The sequence below is a fragment of the Halichoeres trimaculatus genome, unplaced genomic scaffold, assembly GCF_033239565.1.
Source record: "Halichoeres trimaculatus isolate MK-OKI-2021-1 unplaced genomic scaffold, fHalTri1.1 fHalTri1_scaffold_7, whole genome shotgun sequence".
Lineage (NCBI taxonomy): Eukaryota > Metazoa > Chordata > Actinopteri > Labriformes > Labridae > Halichoeres > Halichoeres trimaculatus.
In genome coordinates this window covers 18836658-18855755 of record NW_027437185.1, presented here as the reverse complement: position 1 = coordinate 18855755, position 19098 = coordinate 18836658, and positions in this window count along the sequence as shown.

The following is a 19098-nucleotide window of genomic DNA, read 5'->3' as shown; positions in this document are numbered from 1 at the left end:
AAATGCAATAACATCAAATTGATTACTGAGAAGTAAAATGCTCTCCAACTGTCCATGAAGTGCTGTCTGAATGTGTAATAAGCAGCAACTGCTTACATTAACCCAAAGCGATGGGTGTTAGCACAGGCTTTAGCAAGGTTGCCTTGACAACATGATATTTGCATAGCTTAAGCAGGCAACAGTTAGGGCGAAAAAAACTTATCCAGACACAACAAGCATGCCAAAAGAAAGATTAAAGCTTCAGGACATTTTAGCTGGAAAAAGTAAAAAGCAATTTAAAAGTTTAGAAGCATCTGCAACATTCTGAGACACATACGTCAAGAAAATTCCTCTTTCTTCTGTTTAGATCATTTTCCAAAACCATATCAGTGTGCCTGCTGACATTGTGTTATGGTGTTGGTGTTTTAAATTAAAGTGAAATTCTTTAGTCACATCATTATTAGCCATACAGACATGTATCCTTAGCTGACTTGCTGTTACTTGTTGTCAAAGCTCAAAATGCAATGCTAGTTGCTAGCGTGTTGCTGTGTTCTTAAGTAAACTTCCTGGCTCTCAACATTTGTTCATCTATAGATTAACAATGAACACAGACAGCTCTTAGCTCCCAACATTTGCATCTATCAGTTCTTGTAAGCATGTCGTGCTTATTTTATGTGTAAGCTAATACTCAACTCAACTCAAACTTTATTTATAGAGCACATTTAAAACAACCAAAGCTGTGAAGCTGTACTGAATAAAAGCAGCACCCTTAACAAGATACAATAACAATACATATAACAATATAAAACTGGAGCAAATACAAAATTAGATACAATATAATACAATAAATTTAAGTTATATTAAAAACTATTCCAGCTGATTTAATTAGCATAAGAAATTACTAAATCTTTGTGAAGAAAATGTGGTTATTATCCACTATAGGGAAATTTTATTTTGTTTTGGGGTTTTAAAACAATGTTAGCGTAATCATTTGGGCTATTGTGCAGCTTACACTTGTTGCTAGCTGACTAGCCCACATGTGCCTTCCCTTGCTTTGCTATATTTACTAATCCCATCGATTTTTTTTTTCTTATTTTCTGGGAGAAAAATAGAAATTCAATAAAGGAGACTGTTTAGTAGTTTGTTCCCCTCTTTTTCTTCTTCTTCTTTTTTGTTTTTGTTTTTGTTTGTTTAGACATTTGAGCATTACTTGCAAGATTTGAGGGTGATAACCTAGGAAGAAAATCAAAATCAGACCTTTGAATTTTTTGTTTTTCTCTGTTTCTCTGTCCAGGTCCAATGAGAGCTTATCAGATAAGACAGCACAGATAAAGGTGGGCTTTTTATACCACCATGGGAAGAGGAGAAAAGACCTCACTGTAACAAAGCATGCTCAGAGGAAGGTCTTACTCACACACACACACACACACACACACACACACACACACACACACACACACACACACACACACATACACACACACACACACACACACACACACACACACACACACACACACACACACACACACACACACACAGTAAACAAATGATGTTCCCTAAAATGAATCCATCTACGGTTACTCTCAGCGGGACAGCTGGCGATTTGCCATGATTGGATTTTTCTTCCCTTGTGTGTGTCTGTAGCATGTCTAGCCTTGTCTTGAATCTGTAGGTTTGTATCCCCCCATAATGAAAACTGTAACACATATGAAAGCTTACAGAAAGATATTGACCAGTTCAGTAACAGGAGCTCTTGGGCCTCACTGAGATAGAATAAAGATCTCTCCTGCCTTCCTCTGTCTCCCCTCTGCCTCTTACTCTCACACACCCAGCCTCCCCATGTCTGCAAATATCTCTGTTTGCTTCTCCTGCACAGATGTCCTTCCATACGCCCACATTTTGATCGTATTCCCGTCTTCTTCCTCCCGAGCGGCCTTCACCCCCTCATCTCCTCCCTGCCAGTACAACATTCAAAACAACTTCAACTTTCCAGATGAACACTTGTGCGTACTCTTTGGCCTTCGACTTTCCAACCCTTACCTCAAATGAACTGCCTCAACTGCTATAATTTGAAACTTCATTTTATGCAGGTCACAGCACAGAGGTTGTCAACACAGAAATGTTTTCTAGACAAGAAAAAGTGACTATAAAGCTCATTCTGTTTTTGTTTATCTTAGACATGTCAGATTTTATTTTTCATGGGCTCATATACATCATAACACAGTGTTACATGCAACAGATACATGTTACCTGCTCTACAGAAATTTGAACTAGTTATTTGATGTACCATACGAGTCATTTTTATTGTTTTGTCAGTGTTGGGGGTTTTGATAGTGAATGGTATCAGGCGAGACTGCTTCAATGTTCTATAGTCTGTAGGTTTCACTTTTCATGGGGTGTCTAGGCTCATAACAGGGTGTCAGCCATGCTTCGAGCTTTTTGCAGCTGATTGTTTCACTGTTAGAGAATCTAATAGGCTGTTTATAAAATGCTCTGTGACAGACTGTGTAATGACTTGGGCTATTTACAAGTACGCGTCAGCTTTAGCATGTAAGGTTATTTATCAGCTGTCACACTGACACTTCTACCAACTGCCTCCCTGCTCTTTGCTGTCATAATGTTAATTTTATGGATTGAGATGGGATTGCTATTTTATTTTCAGTTCAGGAATTCCTTCAGAGCTGCCACACCAGACAGAGGCCCTGGGTTCTGCTGTAACAGCTCAACTTAAAAGCCGAAGCATCATTGACGGAGGATAAATGAGGCGGATCCAAGCTGCCTTTTTTATATGACAAGCTTAAAGATGCTCGTTCCCTGCAGGCAGCAGTTTGAGCGTCTCACTTTGAAAGCTAATTGACTAAAGGTAGTCTGTCAAAGTAGTTTGTAACACATTTAGCATGAAATACAAATTACTCCAGTGACAGAAAATTATAATGCTGTAGTTTTAACCATTAGAGGGATGTGTTAGTGATGTAGAATACTATTTACACCAAAGAGGTTTGTCCAACTTGCATTGTACATTGTACATAGCACATTGCACTGTTTGTACTAGCCCAGTGGTGTTTCCACTGATTCCCCAAATAACTGAGTGTGCCATTCCACTTTCTGGGACCCTTCCGTTGGAGTTTCAGAATGTGGAGCTACAGCACTGCAGTCTGTTGATTGGTTACCACGCGATGGGGACAGTATTTCTCCTCGCAGCTGAAAAAAAAGCTTAATTGTGCTTTGTAACAAAAACCATGCCAATCACAAAGAAGACGAATTGCAGGATGATTCAATCATTGACTCTTAGTTTACTGTCTTGCATTTTCTTTTTCATTGGATTTACTTACGGGGTATACTGTGTATGCTGCTATGGTGTCCTAACTGATGCAGCTATCGGCATCAAGCTTACATGCCGCCTACCAAGAGGGGGCATGGTTGGCTGTGAAAACACAAACAAAATCAGGCTTAACCATGGAAATTTCAGTTCAGGAAAATTGGAAATTTGGGGGGATTTATTGACGTCAGCTTAGATTAATTTTTTTCAAAGAGTTCCTAGAAAATTTCTGCTTAAAATTTTTTTTTTTTCTCTTAGCATCAACTTGAATGCGGTTTGCAATGATTTTACAACACGATTGAATCAAAATTCAGCTGTGTAGCCTGAGATACATGGGCATATAATTCCAAGCACATTTGATCATAATTAATCACTACTTCACTGGCTAACAGCGTTTCCATTGGGATAAAATTTCTGGATTTTGAGTCTCAGAGTCCTGTCAAAGTAAGTTTTAATGATATTTGATGGTACAATTCAACTTTATGCAATGGACGTATCTAAGCTAAACTAACACATACTAATACAAACAGAATGTGTATAATTTTTTGAAGCTAGCTATGACAAATATTTATACCCTTATTCATGGAAGTCAGACTCAATTAGGAAAAAATCTCTAAAATTCCCTAAAAATTCATTTATAATGTCATGTAAAATGCTTGGGATAGGTGATTCCTAAAAAATGTTTGCATGCATGTCTAATCATAAAAAACAAAAACATTCAATATTTATACATGTATATGACCAGGTAAATGCAGTTCATATAAATTCCTGATAATTCCTGCTAAAGCCAGTTAATTCCTACTAAATTCCATAAAGTTTCCATGGAAAGTTTACAGCTTGAAAATTCCCAGAACTTTTGCAACCCCATTGCATACCACCAACCTCTTTCTCTCTGACCCTCCTTATCCATGTCTTCAGTTTGTAACAAAGTTTTTTCTCCCAACAACTATCCCAGTTTTAGATAACCCATGATGGCATTGTGAAATGATGAGACATCACTGTGAGAGCTGGCAAAGCTTCTGTAAAAAACAATGGGACAAATTAATCACCGGGCTGATGTATCATGCCTGTGTTGAGTACATTGACCTTTAAGTGTGAAGTTGCAAAGTTTCCCTTTCAGATCCGATGAAGGTTTGAGAACCAGCCAGGGACATTTTTTAAGGTCGTAAAAAGTGTGCAGCTGTAAACTTTGTAGAGCAGTTGAGACAGTTAATGGGAACAACAGTTGCTTTTATTGAGCATTTCTCAATGTACCCTGAGAGAAAAGTGTGAAATAAATATAATAATATGGGACCGTTGGAAAAGGGAGAGGAGAGCAGAGGAGATGAAACGGTGAGATAAAGGTGTCAAATAATGCAAGCAGAGAAAAAAAAAATACATTTTTGCTTTTGTTGTGTTTTTTTTCACTGCAATCCTCATTATGCTGATGATGATGTCATTTGCTGTAGTGCTCTTAGGGCCATAAAATCTGGGAGGGTCCCTACAAACATGACTGTGTGTGTGTGTAAGTAGGTGTATGTAAGTATGTTCAAAAAGACCACACACCGGAAATGTCAGCCTAATGAACAGCAGTTTGATGATGAAAAATGGTGGAGCAGAAACACACCCACCTGTAAAATGGGATTAGTGAGGTGATGTCACATTTGAAGGGTTGGTGCAGGTAATGAGGGAGTCATTATCACTACCTCTCTGGTTCAGGCAAACATATTAGCATTCATCACTGCAATGAAAGGGGAAGATTAAAACTGACAATATTTTCGTGTTTATAATGTTTACAATTTTAAAATTCTCTTCGCCACTCTTTAAGGTTTCTCTTATCACTTGTTATTCAAATTTTGGTATATGACAAGTGATGATTCATTACTAGCACAATTTAGTAAAAAATGCTAAGATGGTATAATGTTTTTTTTATAGGAACATCTTGTCCTTCAATTGTTCTAATTCTCATTTCCTAGTGGTGTGCGGGGAAAAAATGAAAACCTCAGCATTTCCTTACGACTGTAAAATGTGAAAACTTATAAATCAGTTTAGAACAAAAAAAGTTCCAGTTTTGCATTTCTCACTTCCTCCTCTGCTTTTGGCCACACTGTGGTCACTGCCTGATCCTGTGAACAGGCTTTGTCTCTATCTTCCTCTTTGTTCTTTAGGTCCTGTTATGAGTTGTACAGACGCCTGACGCACAGGCGTACATGTATCTCATCCTCCAGAGCAGCCAACAACATGTGAGAGCAGCAGCCTTTTGATCTGCACAGCTCCTTCTGTACATCAGCCAGAACATGCTACCTACATGTATGAAATGACTTAGACCACTTCTGTAGAGAGGAAGACAGGGGCCAACATGAGTGTTTATTGTTCATTTGAATTAAAACCCACTAAAGTGAATGGCTTCATGATTGAGCTGATGAGAGGGGGAACAAGGGAACAGGGGCTAGTTATCCACTTGCTGATGTGGGACCTCGTGCAGTGAGCAGAATATAGTGAGACTAATCTTTCACCCTAATACAGCAATACCAGCTGTCTCCAAGCCCCGCAATGAAGACGGATGAGAGTGAACGGCTGTGACCAGTGGGAGCAGGAATTCATTTGCTTGCAAAAATGGGTGAATATGTATATGCTAGTGTGTGTGTGTGTGTGTGTGTGTGTGTGTGTGTGTGTGTGTGTGTGTGTGTGTGTACAGCAATGATAGAATGGAGCGAGTGTGCTGTTGTTGCAGGCTATTTCCCCCAGGCTTTCTGTGTGCACAGTCAGAAGCTCTGGAGACACCTGAGCATCAGAGACAACTGTCCACACTTCTCAGAATATCTGAGGGGATACAGATATAAAACCCATAGCAGTGCAATGGTTTAAAAGAAAGAAGAAAAAAAAAGCTGGTACCATCAGGATCATTGTGAAGTATACGCTCACCGGCCACTTTGTTAGGCACACCTGTCCAACTGCTCATTAACGCAAATTTCTGATCAGCCAATCACATGGCAGCAACTCAAAGCATATATGCATGTAGCTTTGGTCCAGATGGTATCCTGCCGTTAAAACTGAGCATCAGAATGGGGAAGAAAGGTGATTTAAGTGACAAACTACTGGGATTTTCGTGCACAACCATCTCTAGGGTTTAGAGAAAATGGTCCGAAAAAGAGAAAATATCCAGGAAGCGGCAGGTCTGTGGGCAAAAATGCCTTTTTGATGCCAGAGGAGAATGGCCAGACTAGTTGGAGCTTATGGAAAGGCAACAGTAACTCAAATAACCACTGGTTACAACCGAGGTCTGCAGAAGATCATCTCTGAATGCATACCATAAGCTGAAGTGACAGCTCTGAAAAAAGCTGAAATTTGCCTCACATACTGAATGTGTCAACCATACACTGTGAAAAAAAAATGGACGTCATCTTGGTCAGCTCAAAGTGATGTCTCCACAAAAACTGCTCCCCCTGGTGGCTGCCTGCAGTATAGGTAAAAAAAATTGGCTCTCCAGTCATTCCAGATGGGCCATGGTCAAACTTTAAAAAATGAATACGCCTCGTCAAAATGTTTCTCATCTGATTTTTGTGGTGATTTGGAGATATAATTGGGCTGTCTTTTATTCAGGTTGTCTTTTTTCTGAAAAGGTTAATTTTCATTAGTTGTTAGAGAGGAAGGCTGTGCATCACGTTTATTGATGATTGACAGCTGCAATTCTTGTGTCCTTTTTTTCGGAGATTGTAAAATATGTTGGGAGGGGGAGCCAAGAAGAGATAAGACTCTCAAAAGAAAAAAATAATTATTATTTTTGTCACCCAGCTCCACTCAGTTTGTCATTGAGTCCCTCACAGTCTCCACTGCGCAGACTCTGGCCTCACAACAGCTGCCAATGGCGACGCCTGTGACGGAGGTATTTTGGCTTCAAAACCATACTATGGTAAATGGCGGGGCCACGCTGTCCCCTCTTATACAGTTAATAGTGTCAACTGCAGAGTTCTAAAAAGAAGAGCTGCATGGGGGTATTAAGTCAACACAGTCCTACAAAGGTCCTGTTTAACTTGTTTAACTCCATTTCTGCCTTCAATGGACACATTGTTTTATGTAAATTTTGATGAATAAGCAGTCTGATGTTGTAACTGAAGAAAGTAGATCTTGTTGTGATGTTAAACTAAACAACTGAGGACAAACAGAGCACAGGCTGCTCTTCATGACTGACTTCGTTTCTTTAATGTGTGATTAAAAATCATATTTTTTGTGACAATTTGTAGCTGGTGCAGGAAAGAATTGGGTAAACCACGGTACAACTTCACAACATGCTTCTTGTTCACTTTAGTGCTGGTCTTCTAAACCCCCTTTCTACCTAACATACAGGTTAAAATAGTTGAAAGTTGACTTTGTCTTAAATTTGTGATTTTATTTTCACAGGTAATTAAAATTTTATAACTGAAAATAGTTTAAAACTTTCAATTCTAACTTTAAAATTGAACATTTACAACGGCAGAGAGAGATGGTGTTTGGATTGTTAAGGTCAGGTCCAAGGCCAGTCCTACAAAAATTATTGGGTATACCATGTGACATACTACAGTATACCGCTCATATCACTCACTTAGTAAAATATGAGCAGCCACAGATAAAGCATGGAGGCCGTTTTATCCTTTACTCAGAATGAGCACAAGGCCAGTAATTTACATGTGATTTTATTTTAACAATGTCGCTTCTGAAAAAGAAAAAGAAGGCTCCTTGCTTTTGTAGCGTTCATCATTCACTTCATTGCAGTCAAGTACAATAATCCTCCTTGTAAATGCAACACAATGTACTTGAGGAATCATAATGAGTGTGATTGTGGCAATGCTTATGAGCTCTTTTATAAATGCAGCTCGAGGCCTTGGCAGAGAGTCTCACGGGCCATCTGGGTACATGTGAGGTGCAGCTGATGCCACATTACCAGTCTGTCTCTCATTAAGAAGACATTAAATACTGGTGAAGATAATGGGAGGTTGGTTTAAATGTCTTTATATTGGTTGACAACTGAAAATGATAAACATCTTGTAATTGCTGTTTTTATTAGAAAAGTGAAACATTAAATGAGTTGAGGAATATTTTTGTCTCACATGTTTCATGTGTGTAAACAAAAACAATATCTCCCTACCCCCGGTGTTAAATTCCTCCAAGATACACATAAATGACACGGAGCAGGAGGTTTGTCGGTTATGCAATAAATGCAGTGGCGAGCAGGGAGTTGCCCTTTTTAAGAGCTCCCCATGCTCTCAGCACCTGAGGGACATTATGGGCCTGAATCTGCAGAGTCATCAATGCAAGCAGGAGAATACTGCTTAGTTCACACTCCATGGGATTTACACACACACACACACACACACACACACACACACACACACACACACACACACACACACACACACACACACACACACACACACACACACACACACACACACACATGCAGGTACAAATTTACCAGCGGATCAGGACTTCCCTAGCCTCAAATCAAATCGAGCAGCCTCAACAGCGAACACCACAAAAACAATTTGGCTCCAAGGTAGCTGTGGAAGTGGTGAACTATCATCAGATAACTGTGGCTGGAACATTTGTCGAGAATCTGACACCTCGCTTCCACACACTCGCTCTTCCTGCAGGAATACACACGGAGAGATGTGCTGGAGACAAAGCAAAGGCAGGAGCCTAGAGTGACAGCGCTGCACAAAGACAGAGATGGAGATGTTTGCACAAAGAGATATACACATTTTCTCCCTCATTCACATACTGCAGTGTTGTGTTGCAGAGCATAAACTCATGCACAGTAAAGCATGTGTGTAAATGCAGGGGATTCTGCGAGGATGAAGCGGCGCATCCACAGAAAATGAACATCCTTTCATCACTCCCTCCCCCAATAACACCGCTTACACATGCCAGCATGAGCACAGCTGAATAGTATTTTGGATAAGCTGCCCTGACTGATCAGTGTGTCTGCATGTGTGTGTGTGTGTGTGTGTGTGTGTGTGTGTGTGTGTGTGTGTGTGTGTGTGTGTGTGTGTGTGTGTGTGGGTTGTTGAAGGAACAGCATCTTCCAACACTCATTGTTTTGTGATGGGCTTGGCATGAAAACAAATCTCTGTGACGAGGAGTACAACCCTTTGTGCTTCATCAACGCACACATATTCTATAGAGCTGTGACAGCTATGTAGTTATGTAATCAGCCGGGTATTGAAGCTGTCAGGGTCTTTAGCCGCCTGTGAAGGCACGCTCTATACATAGACGCCCCTTTCTGTTCCTCCTGCAGCAGGCCTACACGCTCTGACTCACCAGCAGACCTACGCTGTTTCTCCAACTGCACGTTTCTTAAAGATAGACACCATCTCTGCAAGAAACTCAAGAGAAAAGGCTTTATGCTCTGTTTTGTTACCAAGAAATAACTCTTTTATGGAAATGTACTGCATTGATGAACTCTGTTTTTGGGCCTTTAACCACAAAGGCGGGTCATAGCTGGAGGCTGGTTGGAAATGAAGCAAATAAATGCACCGAGTGGGGAAGATCAGACTTTTAGAGCAATTTCCTTTTTCTGGTCTGTATGCATTTTGATTTCAGACTATGTCCTCAGGATGTTTGCATTTCCATAGAAAGCATCTAATCACATAAAAAAAAAGAAAATGATGGCAGAAACTGTTTTTAACGGGTCCCTGTTCATCGAGTCATATAAAAATATTGGACCTTTTTGTTCTCCATATCAGACAGCGAGGGCGTGGAGAGAAGGAGAGGTGAATTTTTAGCCTGGAGGAAAGTCTGTTATTATTGTACTACTTGTTCTGGGGTGTTCAACAACTCCACCCACACAGATCCGGGTGGGGGTATATGTGCATGAACACGCATGCATGCAATATGTACACATGTAGAGACACACTACCCAGCCGAACAAAACATAACAAACCCAGAAATACAATTTCTGTTTCTCTGTGGGACTGATTTGTATCATGCAAAACATCTTATTTTATCATCCTCCTTGACTCTCCATGAGTCTCCCCAATCTCATCTCCTTCCTCTTTATTCTTCTCTCTTATTGGTTGTTTTTCTTTCCTCAGGTCATGATCTTCATTCCACCAAGAACCGGAAAAATGTCTGCATCATTAATTTTCAGCTCTGTCCTAACATCAAACTGTGTGAGTTGTTGAGTTAAGTCAGTTTTCCCCTCAACATCGACCAGTTTGAAATGAAATGGTTGACATGTTCAAAACATTTGAGCCAATTCAATATAAGAAAAAAATCTTTAAAGGTCTCATATTTTGCTCCTTTTCTGCAGTTTAATATGGGTCATAAATGTCTTCATGAAATGGTAGCAACATGTTTTGGTCCAAAAAGCCAACAAATCAAGCACAGCAGCATTGTTTCCAGGCTCTCATAGCCCCTCTGTTCAGAACGCTCTGATTTAGTGGGCATGGCCTTCATATGTCAATGAGCCACCGCTGATACCGCCCCACTCTTCCGCGTCACTGAGAGCGGCGCCATGAGCTCCGAGTGCACAATGTTTAGAAAACAGCAAAGCTGGTTTACCATAACATTACAGGCTAAAACAACAGGCTAACCGCAGCTAAAGTTAGCATCCTAAAGCGAACACAGAGACAGGGGGACACTGAGGAAAAGCTCTTACATCTGCTCCACAGCACACAGCATTTAAAATACTCACATTTCCAGGGTCCGAGGTTTGTTGGCGGATGATTGGTAATGCGCCTGGATTCAAGACCAGTCTATTTGCTAGTCCTCTGTTGTAATGTCCAAAGTTGGAAAAGCAGTCGGCCGTGAAGTAACTAGCACACACATGCACAGTTTTACTGAGTGTAGCTGGCACATTTCCTTGATAAATGAACTCTAGCCACTAAGTCTGGTCTTTTTCTGAGATGGGAAGCTTGAACATGAACTATGTGGCTGTTTACAGCCAAAAACAAAGCAGTGATGGCTGCTGGAGCAGCAGCGGGGAGGGGAGTGGGCAGGGAGGGGGTTCGGGGGTATATGCTCCGGTGGACAAATCAGGTTGGATTTGTTCCTGATTGGTCAAAAAAGAGAATCGTTGACATTGGCAAATTCCCAAAATCCAAACAGCTAGTTTTAGGTCAGGATTTTACATTCACAAGCACTACTAGGTACAGGTTTTGTCATTAAATATCATATTTTGTGGGCTGGGAGGAAAGCCAAAGACCCACAAATTTCACTGAAAGACTTAATAAAGTGATTTTTGCATTATATGGGACCTTTAAAGCTCCTGTCAAGAGTTTTTCTGGTTGTGAAACACATTGAAATCAATAAAGATACCTGTTTTCTGACTATGATTTCATTCAGAGTGAAAAACTGGACAGTGGATAGAGCAGAGGACGCTGTTAGAAAGGGGCGTCTGGTTGGACTTGAACCCAGATAAACCCAGAGACTGAACAATATATAGACCATTCTCAGCGACTTCATTCAACTGTTTCTAAAAGCCAAACGTTGGCAGGGACCATGTTGTTGCTGACTCAAGAGACAGGCTTTGAACCTCCTCCTGAACAGGTATAGGGCGCCAGACCTGTCGGTCATGAGAGCTGTGCTTCTGTTTGGACAAACTCCTGATCTTTATATCTTCTTAACCACTGAGTCAAAAAAAAAAACTTACTGGTGTGTATGTGATTTCTGATCTTTATGCAGCCAGCCTCAAGCGGACTGTCAACAAACTGCAACTTTAGCACTTCTGCGTTGGCAGAGCCATACTGGCAGCCCAGAGGGCACTTTTCATCCCAACTGAAAGACACTTTGGAGAATGTGGGATGTTATGGTCACATCCTTAAAAAAATACGTATCTACAACTACTTTCAGACTTAAGGACACATAAGTTAGCCCTTGAACAAGTAAATGTGCTCATAACCCTGGCATACATTTCTGAGTCTTTTATTTCCACGTAAAACTAAAATGTACTGAGGGAAAAAAGAAAAGAAGAGGGCAGGTTAAGTGATCTCGATGTGAAATGAGGGCTGAGTGCAGAGTGGACATCAGTGGGCGACCTCTTTGATAGCTGACAATACGTAGCTGTCTATAGAAAACAGACTTTGACATTCATACCCAGAGAGCCTCTCTTCCATCAGGGTAATTAAAAGGTAATCAGCATGGGGAGACTGCTAAGACCCCCCATCGCCCCCTCCCTCAAGGCCAGCCCTCACACAGACCTGTTGCTAGGAAACCCAGAGAGGGCCTGTGGAAGGACTAACAAAAAAAAAGATAAGGCTTGTGTCTGATGATAAATTCCTGCTTTTTGGAGGGTATCTCTGAATGAGACGCTGGCAGACGTGTCATGTGATGGAACAGTTGTATAAGGGAGCTGAGAGCATTAATAGCTTTTAGCACAAGCAGGCGGCAGATTTTCATGCCAAGAACATGATGTTGAATTCATCACATATGTGGTTTTTGTTTAATTCGCTCTGAAATGTATCTATTCCCAGATTTTCAGGGAAGAGATGAATGAAAATATGAATGAAGCTATGGTGCATGCTGCGCCTCCTGTCTGTCTCATAGAGGTGTAGCACTATTCTATAAGGTGCTTCATGTATCTCATTACTGTTAGTTATAATAGAGTAGCATGGCTGTAATTACAGAGACAAGGGGTCTATCATCACACATGATGAGACGAGTCTTTCTCAGACGTCTTTTCAGTCCCTCAGCCATTTTGCCATTTTTGGTTATCTTTGTAGCTGACCAGTTTTCTTTATCTCAAATCTCTTTCTTTCTCGGACCCACATTAATTATGATACATTTGCTTCACTAATTGCCGATTCTGCTAAACTCTCCCAAGGATGTGGTCTGGGGAATCGTGAAGGCCAGGACAGCAACATGCAAACCAGAGAGTGCAGAGGAAGAGCAGGGAGGAAGAGCAGGGGTGTGACAGCAGAAGAGGTGTGAAACAAAGGGAGTGTGGTCTCCAGAAAAATTATGGTTTTGCTTTCTTCTAAGCACGGTTCACTGCAGCATCCTCAAAGTACAAGAGACCTTTACGTAATGTCTGCCAACCCATCAGTCAGGTACACATAGAGTGTTTGCAATGTCGCCACAATTTGGGTAGTTACCCGGATGTGCAACCGCATTGGAGGCACATGAACGTAAACACAGAATGGACAGAGATAAAAGCAGTCAAATGTGATTTTAAGATGTCTTATCCACCAACAAGTGTGGAAAAACACACGAAGCACAATAAAACTCTTTGTGAAGGACTCAGCCAGCAAGAAAAAGAGAGATACTTTGAAAAATTGTGCCTAATAAGCGGGAGAGAGACCTATACAAGGAGCTAGCATCCTTATCATCATCAACCCAAAGGTATGAAAACAAAGATTTTACTACCATAATTTTCATGGAAGAGGAGGTCCACGGAATAAATGATGTTCTTTTGAGCTTCAAAAAAGCCCCAGAAAGTTACTGAGTTTTACTTGAATTACTTCTTAATCAGAGTTATACACTATCAGGATATATTTACTTTTACTAAAGTGTGATTTTAACATGCTATGTGCAGAGAACATGACCTACCTGACAGGAAATGCTGTGAACAGACATGAAGGTTGAGATGAATGACAGATTATTGCCTTGGAAACCCTAATGGAGCTTATCTAACCACATTGTTCTCCAGACAATTGTTTGCACCTCTCACAACGATTTGTGATAATTTCCGGTAGTCAAAATTTTATGAAATGTTTTTTCTCAGTCTGACTGATTAGTGCAGCAAAAAACATGGCAGTAATTTAATCATTTATGCAACAACGTGGTTCTGTTGTGAGAGTGCCCCCCGACATGGTCGAGCTGGAGTTGATGATGTCACATACAAACACTCTATGCATCCTTTTCAAACAATGCCACCCTTACTGCTCACAAATCCCCCGTGTGTCCAACCAATACATCCACTGAGGGGGGTGGCAGCGATGTAGGGGGCGGTGGTCAGTGAGGCTGTTAAATACATCGCGAAAGTTCCACCATTTTTATTTCTTCTTTGTGTCTCACTAAAGCTATGTATAGGGTAATAACAGCAACACTGCCCCCATGGTTTCCAGTGGCACAGCTCCGTTTTGCAGGTATCGGTGAGCTTGCCGGAAATGACAGAAATACAGACGAAACAAGCACTGAGCATGGACAGAAGGCTCTGTCCATAATACCCGGATCCGTACGTAGCATTGAGCATAAATGGGCCTTGAGGGAGAATGTCAGCAGTGACATTTATTATTGATTGATTAATTTAGCAATCAGCTTACATAAGGTAACCTTTGAAGTCCCCTGATAAGTATTTAAACTCTGGAAACTTTCCTCTATCAAAGCCTGCATATAATAAGATATGATACTGTTTACAAAAACAACAGAGCCTGTGTCAGCCTGTGTTGGAGGTGGGCAAAATCCTCTGCCTGATCATCAACCACTGGCTTCTTCACTTCCTCACAGAAAAAAATGTCCTGAGCAAATCCCACATGGGCTTTTTACCAAATTACCTCACAACAGACCACATTTTTACCCTCAGCACTGTGGTAGAAAAACAAACCAGCAAAAACAAAGAAAAACTCTTTTTCTGCTTTGAAAACTTCAGAAAAGCATTTGATTCAATTTGGTGACAGGGTCTGCAATATTAACTTCTGCAAAGTGGAATAGGAGGAAAAAACATATGACACTATGAAGTCAATGTATACTTACAACAAGTGCTCCATTAAGATTGGTAGTAAACACTCTAATTTCTTCCCTCGGAGAAGTGGGGTCAGACAGGGATGCAGTCTGAGCCCAAACATCTTCAACATTTATATCAATGAACTGGCAGGGTCACTAGAACAGTCTGCAGCACCAGGCATCACACTGACCAGAGATCAAATGCCTGCTGTTCGCTGATGACCTGGTGCTGCTGTCACCAGACAAACAGCAACACCTCAATCTTCTCCATGAGTTCTGACAGTAAACACGTCCACAAGAAACCTAAACAAAGCTGTGAACGACCTGAGGGACAAGAGCTTTCTAAGCCATCGAAAATAACATTAGCCTAGACATCCCAATGCCAATCTGGCTCAAAATACTAAACTCTGTTGTAGAACCCATTTCTCTCTATGGTTGTAAAGTCTGGAGTCTGCTCGCTACTCGCTAACCAAGACACTACAAAGTGGTTTTAACACCAAATTGAGAGTCTGCATGCAGAACTCTGCAAATCCATTCTCTGTGATCAGCGCAAAACACCAAACAAAGCATGCAGAGCAGAATTTGGCCAATACTCTCTAATTATTAAAATCCAGAAGAGGGCCATCAAATTGTATGAACACCTTGAGGAAAGTGAGCTCAGCACCCTCTATTACAAAGCCCTCACCCACAGACAGGCTGTAAACAGACGCCCTTTCAGCCAGCCAGCTTCAGGGACTCCACTCACAAACACAAGCAGAGCCACCACCACCAGGAACCCAATCACACTGAACCAAACTATGAGGAAACAGAAAGAAAACTACCTGAACTGCTGGACAGAATCCACTTAACACCAGAGCAAACTGGGACCAAACTTGGCTCTGAACAGGAAATATGCTGGGGCAGAATACCTGAGCACTGAGACCGACCCTCAGCTCAGGAGGTCCTTGACCAGGCACAGACAGACCTGGCTCCCCCAAAGAGGACAGACTGTGCCCCTACTACACAAAGGGTCAGGTGAAGACCGAGCTGCACTTCCTGACTGCCTGGCTGCTGTACCAGGACCTCAGAGGCACCTACTTCCCACTGATCACAAACACAAGTAGAGAGTTAGAGAACATGACTGATGTCCACAAACTCCAATACCTGCTCGGGGAAGTACAGCAATGTGCAAACACAGCAGCTAGATGCATTCACTTATATGACAAGAGAAGGATTTGTAAGAGACTGAGGCCCTGTTTACACAACGTTTCATCTGAAAACGCTAAAACGCAGTGAAAACGCAGAGAAAAAAAAATCTGCGTTTACACGGAAACACTGATGGACCAAAAACGCTGTAGTAAGCATGCCAGGCCTGCAGGTGGTGCTATAAATGTCTTGTCCAGGAGCCGCTTTTGGGAGATCTCCACTGAAGTAGAGTTGAGCTGGTCATCTGGTGTTTTGGGAAATACTAAGTTAAAAAGTGGAGCAAAAGATGCACATTTTGTTGAAAGGCAGTCTGCAGATTGAGCAGCACAAGCACAACACGGTAGTTCACGAGGATCGTAACAACGGTACTGTTGCCCTGTTGTATGCATGCACGAGGCAGAGTGTGACGTCAGCGTTTCCACTGAAAACGCCGTCTTACTGTTTACACGGCAACGGTGTTGGGAGCATTTCAGAAAAATCCCACTCTGGAGGCTGTTTTCAAAAGTTTGCGTTTTAGGCTGTTTCCGTGTAAACGCGAGGCTGAAACGTGACAAAACTTGCATTTCACCCCAAAACCGTTGTTGTGTTAACGGCCCCTGAATCCGCCATGAACTCTGAGCAGGGGGACAGTCAAGGACCAGGACCAGGACCCCACAGTGTTTGAGGATGTGTGCCCAGGCTTTGACAGGTCCTATACACATGCATATATAAATAGCAAAAACTCTGTACACTTTGAAATTTTATCGTCAACACTTTTAAGTTGTCTTTCGTAATTTTGTAATACTTGAATGAACAGAGAGGTTTATTTTTAGGTTTATGTTTATCTTATTTTATTCCCTTTGCACTGCATGCTTGTTGCACATCCTTCAAGTGTGTTAAACTGTGTGTACATTTCTTCTGTTTCACACTTGCTTTGGCAATTTAAATGTATATTTGTCATACCAATAAAGCTTTCTTGAATTAAATTGCACGATGCAGGTGTCACTCACACTTTACAGACATATACAAAATTTCCTTAACTCAGACTGAACTGTCTGTGAGTCATAATGAAGCAGCTCTCTTGGAACTCTCTCTTTGCATAATGCAGCATACTTGAGGGATCATCGTCGTACACCCACTCAGTGCCCCTGAAGAGTTCTCTGCAGCTGTCCATGACTTGGAGCGCTGCTACACCGATCGTCATGCTGCGGCGAGGAGATACACACAATAATCCACAGAGTACGGATCTTATTTATTTAAAGCTACACGTGTCATGGATGTCAAGAAATAACCAACATAAGTAGGCTTCTACATCTTATTGCGGAAGTAATGGCTCTAATGGAAACTCTCTTTGTGTGCCAGGACATGAGAAGTTGTGCAACCAAATTGATGTTGCATTTGTACTTCAGATGTCAGACAACATTTCATTTTCCGCCCTGCATGCTTGTGTAAGTAAGACTCGTGTATGAAGCACTTTTACAGCAGTGAGCACATTCTTGCTTTTTTCCTTTGCTTGCTGATATGGCACTGTCAGAATTAGTGAAGTACACACTGCTGCTGACTGGCAACAACCACGACAGTCACTGGGATGCAGGATTGTGCTTTGTGAGTTGACTTTCACATGCAAAGAATCACCAGTAATACATCCAGTGCTTTTCATTCCTCTGTCACAGTTAAATGTTGAAAGACATCCCTCTGGGTATTTTTATTGCTTGTGGAATATTGCAAGAGCAAGGGTTTTGTTGCAGTTTACCTGATCTGCTCTACTTTGTCAAGTCACTGTGACCATTGTTCTGTAGATCTGAGCAAACCAGAATCAATTTGCAGACATCATGCAAGAACATTTTGTAATTTGTGGGAAGAATGAGGATGAATTATTTTATTTAAGAGACTGACATTTCATTTATTTTCAAGGTTGTCTTTTTCTGTCTCACAATCACACTTGGATGGATAATTGTTACCAAGATTTAACTCTCAGGCTCAAAAATTGCAGTCAATTTATCAGTTCCTAGCTGCTTCCTTATGATCTACCATAGCTCAGAGGCAACATGCATGTTTTTCTGTTAATTAGTTTGTGTCCAGGCTCATCAAGGAACTTACAGCTCAGGGGTGTGCAGGGAGCAACCAGTGAAGCGTAGTCCTCATGCTGTTGTACACCATGTTTACCATGTCTGAGCACCTGAAATGATGTTCATTATCCATCCGTAATTAAACATGTCACATACCTGCTAAACAACGCAGGTGAACTTCTCAGATGTGACAGGATGCACTTGTGTATGTGTGTGTGTGTCACATTTTTCTGTGAGCACATACATACTGCAGAGAGAAAGAGGGTGTGTACCGTATCTAACCCCTCATGACTAATCCGACTGTCACACTCTTCCACCAGGTTCCTCCTTCATTATCACTGCAGACAGCCCAGCGTCTCACCTTGGTCTCTCGTCAGCTTCTCATGTAACGTGTCTAGCTCTCAGCAGAGATGATATATACCCACTCTCAAATTCAAACACACTACAAATATGGCCTCTCAGATATCTGAGGGTTACACGGTCAAGGCAGACCCTTTGTTGTGTCTCTGTGAGCGTGCATTGCTTTCGCATTTCATTAATGTATCTCATTTGTTCTTCAGTCGCACTTGATGTCATGTTCTCCTGTGGGATTTCCTTTCAGCTGAGTGTTTCCCCAGATTTTTTCCTATCTTTTATTTTCAGGATGTCTGCCAGCTTCAAAGACAGGGAGGATTGCAAAAGCTACAGTTTGTAGTGCATCTTATGACTCCACTTTTGGTGCTGCTACAGAGATTTAACAGATGTCAGGAAGACGCATTTCCTGCACAAGCAAAAATATAAGTGTGTTTACCATGCTGGTAATACATTGGATTGAATTACAGTGGCCACGATACATGAAAAAAAAAATGTGTGCAGTGCAAGCATGTGTGTGCACATCTGTGTGTGAATGGTGACTAGACAACTGAACTGCCCTGTGTATCTGTTAGAGAAGCCAGTAGGCTCTGA